This window comes from Octodon degus, unplaced genomic scaffold, assembly GCF_000260255.1.
Source record: "Octodon degus isolate 3935 unplaced genomic scaffold, OctDeg1.0 scaffold00016, whole genome shotgun sequence".
In the NCBI taxonomy this organism is placed as follows: domain Eukaryota; kingdom Metazoa; phylum Chordata; class Mammalia; order Rodentia; family Octodontidae; genus Octodon; species Octodon degus.
The window spans coordinates 20,470,464-20,479,788 of record NW_004524592.1 but is presented as its reverse complement, the minus strand read 5'-3'; the positions used below and the strand labels follow the sequence as shown (position 1 = coordinate 20,479,788).

The 9,325-nt window shown below is 41.8% G+C and overlaps 1 pseudogene; it reads right to left on the bottom strand.

The window, feature by feature from the left end:
- Positions 1 to 5,007: 5,007 nt before the first annotated feature.
- LOC101574188 lies at positions 5,008 to 5,824 on the bottom strand (annotated as a pseudogene).
- Positions 5,825 to 9,325: the final 3,501 nt, after the last annotated feature.

Below are 9,325 nucleotides of genomic sequence, written 5' to 3'. Positions count from 1 at the left end.
ATAAAACTTTCAGGACTTTAACACCATCTTCTTAGAAACCTCTGCATCATGAGAGCCAAGTGGAGGAAGAAGTGAATGAACAGACTGAGGTGCAAAAGAAGAAAGATGAGGCAGAGGTCCAAGTAAAATAGCTTGTACACCCCTGGAGGCCAAAAGAACAGAAGTAAGGAATGCTGGAGGCTGACAGCGCTGGTGCAAGTTTTGGACTGCATGCCATCTAGAATGTCTCAATGGATTAGAACTTCATTGCCATCTGATCGCCAAGACCACCTCAAAGAGAGAGCCCCCTGGTTCAAACTAAGCAGTCTCCTGCTTTTTGCCCCGGACCTGTGGCATTCTGGACTACCTCTGTTCTTGTTTTTGGCTGAGTGTAAAGCATGTACAGTAAATCATCTTTTCTGTGTTAAAAAAAGAAAGAAAAGAAATAAAGTTTTCAGGGCTGCAGACATAGCTCAGCAGTCCAAGTACCTGTCTGGCAGGAAAAAGGACCAGAGTTTGAACCCTGATACCACATGCTGTGTTGTCCCCTCTCTGAGTCTGAGACTAAGGCTGGGCATAATGGTGCATGCCTGTATTGTCAGCTCTGGGGAGGCTGAGACAGGAGGATTACTACATGTCTGAGCTGCATAACAAGACCCTGCACAAAATAAAATGATTTGAAAAAATTAAAAAAGAAATAAAACTTTATTAAAAATGATAACAAACATAGAAAGCTTATGAGATACAGCAAATTCATAGTAAGAAAGATTGTGGTAATTAATATCTACATCAAAAAGCTGAAATAACTTAAATAGACAACTTAATTGTAACTTAAATAGCTAGAAAAAAGATCAAACCACATTAGCAGAGGAAAGAACCCCAAATTAACAGAAGAAAATAATAACAAAGATCAGAGCAGAAATAAAATGAAAAATTATGCTCTCTGGTCCCACATGCCCCACCGGCCTGCCCGAGGGTGCGTTGAGCAGGCTGCAGAGTTCAGGTATGGTGCACCTGCAATCCCAGCTCTGGGGAGGATGAAAACAGGAGGCTCACCATGAGTCCAAGCTGGGTAGTGAGATCCTGTACCGAATACACACACACACACACACACACACACACACACACACAGAGCTATAATAAAATATCAGAAAAAGTTTGTTTCTAAAAAAATTAACAAAATTGGCACCTAGACTAGAAAAAGAAAGAACAAATAAATCATAGATGAATAAGAGACATTACAACTAACACTACAAAAATAAAAAGGACCATCAAAGACTATGACAACCACATGCTGCCAACATTGATAATATAGAACAAACAGACAAATTCTTTGCACATATATCTTAGCCAGTATTGAATCATGAGAAAATAAAAAGTTTCAAACAAAACAATGGAGAAGAATGCTTAATCAGTAATAAAAAGTCTCCTGTTCAAGAAAAGCCTGACAAGTGGATGGCTTCATTCTTGAATTCTACCATGCTTTTAAAGAACTAATACTTTTTCTCAAATTATCACCCCACCCCAAGAGAGAGAGAGAGTTCTCCTAAAGTTATTCTATGAGGTGAGCATCAAAGCCAGATAAGGTCACCAAAACAAAACAAACAAAACAACATAAAAATAAACAAAACCCCACAAGCTGTGAGTGAACACAGCTGGAAAAATTTTTTTATGGGTTACTAGCAAATTACATGCAGTATCACTTTAAAAAATTGTTCACTGTGATCAAGTGGGATCCATCTCATGTATGTGAGGATGTAACACTCCAGGCATGTAACACGCAAATTAGTGGCATACCATGTCTCACAAATGAACGCTGAAGACCATGAGCTCATTTCAACAAATGCAGCGAAAGCATTTGGTGAAATTCAGTACTCCTGCCTAATAAAAGCCTAGAAATGGGACTGGAGGTGTAGCCAGTGCCACAGAACCTGCCTGGCAAGTGCAAGGTCCTGAGTTTGATTCTTGGTATAAAATCAAATGAAACATAATACCTCCAAAACCAAGAAACCCTACAAGCTGTGGGTAAAAAAAGAGTATAACTACACATGATAAGGGCCATATAAAATAAGCCCACAGCTAATATCGTACCAAATGCAGAAAGGCTGATATCTTTGACGAGGTTAATCAAGTCTGTCTCTTTCCATGCACATCGTGCTGAAAGTGCTCCTATTTAGAATCAAGTAGTAAAAGAAATAAAGAGTGGGCTGGTGAGATGGCTCGGTGGTCTAAAGCACCTACTTAGAACAAGCTAAGCTAAGCAAAGCACAGGGACCGCAGTTCAATCCCCCAGCGCCACATGCCAGCCAGCTCGCCCCCTGGTGGGCTGAGCTGGCCACACACACAAAATAAATAAATAAATAAATAAATAAATTTTTAAAAAAGAAATAAAGAGTATCCAAGCGGAAAGGAAGAACCCAAGCTGCGGTTCTTTGCATATGCCATGATCTTACGCATGACAATCCCAAAGACTCCCCACCAAAAACTATTAAAACTAATAAAAGAATTCAGCAAATTTGCATGATAGAAAAGTTAACATAGAAAAATGAGTAACAGTTCTAGAGACCAAGAGTTAATTATCTGAAAAAGAAAGCAATATACTTTATAATACCTACAGAAAATAAATTTAATCACAGAGGATATCTTGGGCCAAGGAGATAGCGTGGTGGTCTAAGTGCCTGCCTGGCAAGTGCAAGGACCCAGGTTCAATCCCCAGTTAATATGCCACACTGACTCTGTGCTGTGCTAGCTACTGAAACCAGGCATGATGGCCCACACCTGTAATCCCTGTGCTCGGGAGGCTGAGATAGGAGGATTGCTATGAGTCTGAGCTGCATAGTGAGACCCTGTAACCAACCAACCAACCAATCAACCAATCTTAAAAAAGGGTATCTCTACAATGAAAGCTATAGTATACAGATGAAAGAAATGGAAGTGGACACACACATACACTCAGAGATAGAAAAAGAGCTCCTATTAATTGATTGGAAAAATTAATATTGGTAAAATGTCCGTACTACTCCAAATAATCAACAGAATCCATGCAATCTCCACAACAGTATCAATGACATCTTCACAAACGTAGGAAAGAAGTTCCAGAGTCTGTATGGAAAAACCACAAATAACCAAGAGATCTTGAGCCAAAAGAAAAAAAGAACAAGAGACAGTACAATACCTGATTTAAGAAATGTGCTGCAGATGGCTCAGTGGAATAAGTGCTTCCCTGGCAAGCACAAGGACCTGAGTTCAATCCCCGGTTCTGCAAAAAAAGAAAAAAAAAAAGAAATGTGCTGCAAAGCTATAAAAATCGGAAGATGATACTGGCATAAAGACAGACATATGGATGAATGAAACAGAACAGAAAACCCAAAGCACATCTATGCATCTGCAGTCGACTGCTCTTCAACAGGATTGCTAAGAACACATGTTGGGGAATGACGGTCCCTTCAGTGAATAGTGCTGGGAAAGTTGGATAGACAAAGCACACAGGAAACCAAACAGGGCCAGGGATATAGCACGGTGGCCCAGTGCCTGCCTGACAAGCGTGAGGTACTGAGTTTAATTCCTGGAAAAAAAAAAAAGGTTAGAAAAGCAAAGAAACTCAAACAAGTCAATGGCACAAAACCAAATAATCCAGTTTTTACAGTATTCTGAAAAAGGAGAGTGAAGTGGATATCACAAAATAGAAAACTATCCCTTGTTCTTGGGTAGGAAGATGGTCATACTTTCAAAATAAGTATACAGTTTGGTTTTTTTTTTTCCAGTATTGGGGATTGAACCCAGAACCTTGCTCTTGCCAGGCAAGTGCTTATTCTACTGAGCTATCTCCCTGATGAAAATAGGTATACAGTTTTAATGCAATTCTGATTGAAATTGCAGGAGCCTATTGCACAGAATTAGAGAAAACAATCCTAAATTTCATTTGGAACCAGAAGAGATCTAGAATAGCAAAGACAATTCTAGGCAAAAATACAAGATAGGAGGTATCACAAGCCCTGACTTTAGATTGTACTTTCAAGCTACAGTGATGAAAACAATGGGGTACTGGAAAACAAAAAACTAAACAACCACCATTACAACATAAAACCCAGACCTGAAGATCAATGGAACAGATTAGAAAGTGCTGAAACAACTCTAGACATATGAGGCCTCCTTATCTTTGACAAAGGTGCCAAACACATTCACTGGAAGAAAGACAGGCTCTGTAATGAATGTTACTGGAAAAGCAGGCTTTCCAGATGATGAAGATTAAAACAAGAGGAAACCTTCTCCCTTGTTGGTAGAAGTGTAGACTGGTATAACCATCGTGGAAATTAAAACAAAGCAAAGCAAAACAAAACTAGGATTGGAGGTCCCATTTGACCCACTTATTTTCCTTCTGGGTATCTTCCCAGGAGAATTACAAACATACTACAACAATATATGTGCACCCATGTTTTTAGCAGCACAATTTGTAGTAGCTAAATCTTGGGGAAAAGATGTGGTCTTTTTATACAATGGAACATGGTTTAGAAAGGATAACCAGAGACTTTTATGGGTAAATGGATGCAACTCTAGACCGTACTCATAAGTGAAGTACATCAGACACACATGTGTAAACACTGTGTTGTGTCCCTACTGTGAGAAGCTGAAAGAATAAATCAGAGCCAAAATGTACAACAGATATTATGAAATGGAAATAAATTTCAAAAGGAAAGAGAAACTGGGATGGAGGACTGGAGAGAAGAAGGAAGGGAAAAACACAGAAAATAATAATTTCTTTTTCATTGAAAAGAAAGACTTATCTTAATATTGTATGGACAATTAAATGCTGATATCTTGTACTCTGAGTAACTAATTTAAGGATACCGATGTGCAATGCATTAACCATTATTACCTTTCTATTGACTTGTTTTGAAATTTTGTTTTATTTTTTCTCTTTAAAATAAAAAATCCAAATAATCTAGTTTTTTTTTTGTTTTGGTTTTTTTTTGACACTGGATTGAGGACAATTTATTGTTTTTATGTACAGAAAACTCAAGAGTAAGCTTAGCCCAGTTTAGTGGAAAGCTCTTTAGCCTTTGCTTTCTCCAGCTTGGCAATATGAGCCACAGATTTTGGACCCAAAACATTGCCTCCCCAGTGATGGCGGATCTCATCATATCTGTCATTGTAGTTGGTCCTGATGGCCTCCACCAGCTTAGTCAGAGGGCCCTTGCCCTCCGAGTTGACTTGTGTGAAGGTGACAGTGGTACAGGTCTTCCTGTGGACCAGATGCCCCAGCCTGGCCTTCCCCTTGATGATCCAGTAAGGGACCCCCATCTTGTGACGTAGAGCAGGCAGAAACACGACCAGCTCGATGAGGTTCATGTCATGCGCAATCACCATGAGCTGAGCCTTCTTGTTCTCTACCAGAGTGGTGACAGTGTTGACACCTGCTCTGAGGACCGGTGGCCTCTTAGTGGGGACATCCCCTTTGCCAGCAGCTTTCCTCTCTGCCTGGGCCAGCAGCCTCTGCTGCTTCTCTTGCTTGGTCTCTGGTCTGTACTTGTGGGTGAGCTTAAGCAGCTGGGTAGCTGTTTGGCTGTCCAAGGCCTGGATGAACTGGTTAATCGCAGGGGTCACCTTCAGCCGTTTGTACAGGATGGCCCTCTGTCGCTGCAGCTGGATGTAGCAGGGCCATTTGACAAAGCGGGTGAGGTCTCTCTTGGACTGGATGTCCTGTCCAATGCCAAAATTCTTTGGCCTCTTCTCAAACGGGGGATTTACTACCTTCTTGGCCTCCTGCTTCTTCACGACAGCAGGGGCCGGGTCCACCTTCTTGCCCTTGGCTTTCTTCCCTTTCGGCATCTCAGCTGGCTGACAGAAAGAGCAATAATCTAGTTTTTAAAATGAACATTAGACATGAATAGAGATTTTTGTTGTGATTGTTTTTCGGTACTGGGAATTGAACTCAGGGCCTTGCACTTGCCAGGTGGACACTGTGCTACTGAGCTATATCCCCAGCCCCTTGAGTAGAGATTTTTGAAAAGAAAATATTCAAATAGTAAATAGGTGTAAGAAAAAATGTGTAACATCCCTAATTACCAGGGAAATAAAAATCAAAACCAAAATGAGACATTCTCCCATTCCATCTGGACTAGCAATTCTGTTTAAAAAGGCAAAAGAAAAGCAAGTGGGAATGAGGATGTGGAGAAAAGGGAACCCTTAGGCACTGGGTTGGGGGGGAGTGTAAATTAGTGCATTCGTTATGGAAAACTGTATTGAGATTCCTCAAAAAATTAAAAATAGATGCACCATATGATCCCCAAACCCTGTTCCTGCGTACATAGCCAAAGAAAATAAAATCAGCATGCAGAAGCAGCAGCCACACTTCCGTGGGGACTGCAGCCTTGCTCCCCACAGCCAAGAGGTGGAAGCAGCCTGTGCCGTCGCCATCTGACAAACATATGCAGAGGGTGCGTCCCAGGTACACAGTGAGGGGAGACCTGCTGTGAAAAGAGCAAGCTTGTCTCATCTGCAGAAACACTGTGGATGGAAACTGGAGGATGGAAAGCCAAATGACAAAAGCTAGGGCAGAAAGAGAAGCTCCCACATGCCCTCACACATATGTGGAATCTAAACAAGAACTCAATTTGTTCTACAGGGAGAACCAATCAACTTGGGCTGTTTTAGAAGAGTGCTGTTTGAGTCTCCATTTAAGAACTGTTCTGACGTCAGGAGGAGGAATTTTCCAAGTAGCCTCTTACCTTGATTTGTCATGATAAATGAATTCCCTTATTAGCCAGTATGAGGTGCCTCTAAAAGATGTGAAAATTATGATGAATTCAGCTGCTGCTGAGTGCATTTAATGGAAAGGCAGATTATGAATACATTATGGAGTCCCCATCCACCCTATTGACCAGGCCTACCTCCATGTGACTTCTGGCTCTTTTGCACACTCAACATGACCATTAAACGTCAACATTAAGGCAATCGTGACACATAACTGAAGACATCCAGGAAAGATGACTTCCAGAGTTGCTTCAAAAAGTGGAAAGAATGATAGGATCAGCGTGTTTCAAATGAGAAAGAGGAGGACTTTGAAGGAAATTAAATGTAATGTGTTTTTTATTGTAATAAATTAAAAAAAAATCTAAAGTCATTGGGGCTGCAGAGATAGTGCAGCAGTCTAAGCGCCCCCTTAGGCAAGCCCAAGGGGTTTGACCCCCCACATGCCTTGCCATCCCCGGCCCCAGGAACCCTGAACCGAGACCGGGCATAGTGGTGCACCCCTGTAATCCCAGTGCTGGGAGGTTGAAAGCAGGAGGATCACTATGAGTTATGTAGCAGATACATAAAATTAAACAAACTTTAACATTCATTATATTTTCCTGATCATATCTTACATACTTTTAATGAGTGTACACATCTGCTATTAATTGCTTATGCTGCTTTTGAGAGTATCCTAAAGCTTCAGTTTCCTCATATTCTATTGCAACTGAAGTCCATTCCTTTGGGAGTAAAGGAGGATGCCTTTATTTTGGCTCTCTTGTTTCAGTCTATGCTCTGCTGTTTCCAGGGCGAAACAGGGCAGCTGAAGGTCATAGCAGAGGAAAGCAGAGGGCAAAGGGAGGAACCAGGAGAAGAACCCATCCTTCCAGGCCACGCCCCCAGCGGCACCTCCAGAGGCCCCGCCTCCTGCGGCAAGCCCGCCAGGCGCCCATCCTCGAACTAGTTCCCTGCAAGAAGAGCGCCTGCGTGGTCCCAGCCGCTTCCCAGCCCAGGTGACTTTTCGAGGACGTTTGCAGTCCATGCGTTGTAGTTTCCCGTGGATTTTAAATCGCTAACCCACCGCCTTGGTGTCCTGCTCACGCCCACTATCCCCCTTCTGCCTTTGGTGGTGAAGTCCCTGACTTTTGCCCTGCAGCTTTCCTACCTTCAGATTCCTGCTAGCTCTTACCTGAAGACCCCTTTCCCCTGGGATTCTTAGACTAGATTTGCTTTTGTAATCAGATTCAAACTGAAAAGGATTCAGTTCTCAGGACAGGTGTTCTAGCAGTTGTCATTTAGGTGAGAGAGGGAGAGAGAGACTAAGAAGAAAGACAGAAATATCCTAAGTAAGAATGAGAGGTGTCCCAAAGAAGACAGAAGTCTTGACGTTAGAGAACCGTTACATGGTCCATCCCCAGGGAAGAGAAGAGAAGGACACATGCTGCAGATTAGGCGTAAATTAATGGATATCGTGTTCACCTGGCTTTCCTGAGAATCTGAGCTTAGAGTGAAAAAAGTGTTCTGGGTAATGATTGGATGTAAACAAACGTATTAGGGAAAAGCAAGGGGAAGCTAGTGGCGGCCAGGACAGTTTTGATTTGGGGACGGTCTCCATGAAGGAAAGAGAGGAGGAAATCCATTTGAGTAGGAGGGGTTTTAGGGGCAGTGCAGTTGTAAGAAATGATTGCGCAGGCCCGGGGAAGGCCTCCAGGCCAAGTCAGAGGAGGCCTGAGACTCCTGGCAGTGAGCCCCCTGAGTGGCTGAGCATGGGATCCCTGGCTGAGTGCCAGCTGGGCGTGGGACTCGGAGCACTGCGCAGGTCTGTGGGTCCCTGAGCAGCCTGCAGTCAGGAAACCAAAGGCACATTATCCTGGCACTACCCGATTTTTTTTTAATAACTTTATTGAAAAACAAATATCAATGAGACAGTTTCACAACTGATTACTGGCACATTTTCAGTAATTAATACATTTCATATTGTTGTCTTAGTGGTTATTCATTGTATGAGACGCAGACATGATATTCTGTCTCAAACACTATTATAACAAATCTTTCTATTCATTGAATTAAGAGAGTGGAACTGTACATCTATCCTACCTGTTTTGAGTATGCAGATACAAAAGGATCCTTTCTTTGTTTCTTTCTTTTCCATAAATTGATTGAGAAACGAATAGCAATGAGACAGTTTCAAACCAAACTGGTAGGACAGTTTCAATAATTAACACATTGTATACATTCTTCCTAGTGGTTAATTGCTGTACAAATGTGAACATGATATCCTACTTACAAACACCATTAGAACAAGTCCCTCTATTCATTCAGAGAATGTAACTGTATATCGATCCTAGCCATTTGAATACACAGATACAAAATGGACATTTATTTGCATCCCCTTTTTGTTGTTAAGTTCCGTTATTTGAATATTATAGGTGTGTAAACTCAGCAAAATATTCTAAAAGACTCCAGTAGCCCATAATAGTATTGGGTCTTCTGCTTGACTGGCAATGTCAGAAATTGTTGACCTGAGTCTCCTACAGCTCAACATAACAGCATGGCTTTACTTCTTATACTTCGTTTTTATACTTTTCTGCTGGATGGTTGAGACCAAGGTAAA